This window comes from Tenrec ecaudatus, chromosome 10 (genome assembly GCF_050624435.1).
Source record: "Tenrec ecaudatus isolate mTenEca1 chromosome 10, mTenEca1.hap1, whole genome shotgun sequence".
NCBI lineage: Eukaryota > Metazoa > Chordata > Mammalia > Afrosoricida > Tenrecidae > Tenrec > Tenrec ecaudatus.
The window spans coordinates 11,660,245-11,661,817 of NC_134539.1; the positions used below are offsets into that span (position 1 = coordinate 11,660,245).

General features: G+C 34.3%; 1 non-coding gene across 1 annotated transcript; it reads right to left on the reverse strand.

Moving 5' to 3' along the window:
- Nucleotides 1–481: 481 nt before the first annotated feature.
- Nucleotides 482–645, reverse strand: LOC142460422 (U1 spliceosomal RNA). The gene has a single exon (XR_012786632.1). It is a non-coding gene; the product is annotated as a U1 spliceosomal RNA (small nuclear RNA).
- Between the last annotated feature and the right edge of the window lie 928 nt (nucleotides 646–1,573).

The window sequence follows — 1,573 nt, forward strand, 5'->3', positions numbered from 1 at the left end:
GAAAAAGTTTTATATAAAAGAGCAATCGAATATTGAGCAAGCATCCCAGCCCAGTCCAGATCAAGTCCATATGTCCCATATTAGTCCATATGTCTAATACCAATCTATAAATTTCTCATTTGGTTCATGCAACACATGCAATGACACCAAATGCAGGAAGACCAGTGGGTGGAAAGTCTGGTGGATCCAGTTTCAGTGGAACCATCTCAACGCTGGCAGGGGTCTCCATGTGGCTTCTCCAGCTTCAGAGCTCTAGCTTGGCTCCAGATGTCTTGTCAGCAGGAAGATAAAGCAGAGTCTATATGTGTCTGCCCTCAGTCAGCTATTTATCTCCATGACATCTTCACATGAGGTCATCAAGCTACCTAATTGATAGTCATTTGACTCTCTCCCTTCACAAGTTGACACCAGATTGTATAACAAGCACAGATTGGTAAAATCCAAATTCCAAGAATAGATCTCAATTTTCTTTTTTTTTTTTCAGGGGAGAGCGCGAACGCAGTCCCCCACTACCACAAATTATGCAGTCGAGTTTGCCACATTTGGGGAAATCGCAGGGGTCAGCACATCCGGAGTGCAATGGATAAGCTTCGCCCTGGGAAAACCACCTTCGTGATCATGGTATCTCCCCTGCCAGGTAAGTATAGATCTCAATTTTCATAAACAAGTTATACATCATATTTCCTTGATGACATGGACGGCTCTCATTTGGACAGTTTTCCATAGAAAGTATGAACATGATCATAGTAAATTTCAGGTGTTTTGTTGATATTACTGATTCATTATTTCTATGTTTTAATACTTGGTAAACTTCTGGTTCTTATTTTAATGAGGTATGTCAGAAGAATAGTGCCAAAAGAAAGTAATAGCTCTCAAAATATTGGAATGTTTATCACATTAATATTTAGCAACTTAAAAATTGTCACACTCCATTTTTTTATTTAAGATGATTGAACTTGGTTTTAAAATTAGAAGGTGTCAAATTTTCATAGATAAAAATAATGGTTACACACTGACTTTCCCATTACTGGTGTACATACTGTAATAGAAAGCACTGCAACCATTATAAGGAATTATAATAGAGGATATATAAGTGACACAATTAAAGGCAGTTGACTCTTGAAATATATATATATTATTTTTGTATATATAAGATAAATCTATGTTTAAACTTTTAACATGTTTATGCTATGTGTGTATGTGTATATTTGAACATGCCCCAAACTTCAAAAAGACATTTATGTAATATCCTTAATATTTAAATAACACTCTTGGCATATGAAATTATTTCTAAAACCACTGCTTAGAAGAACCTAATTATTTTTTACATATATACTGTTGAATATATTAAAATATCTCATAAAGAATATGAAAGACATTTCACCCAAACGACCTTATGGTGACTAACACACATGAAGAAATATCCACATTAATTATCCATTAAAAAGATGCAAATTAAAACTACACCAAAATACTACTACAATAGAAATGTTTATAAGGCTGTAGGGATATTAGAACTCTTATACACTAATGATGAGAATGTAGAATCATACCACCACTTTAGAAAATGACA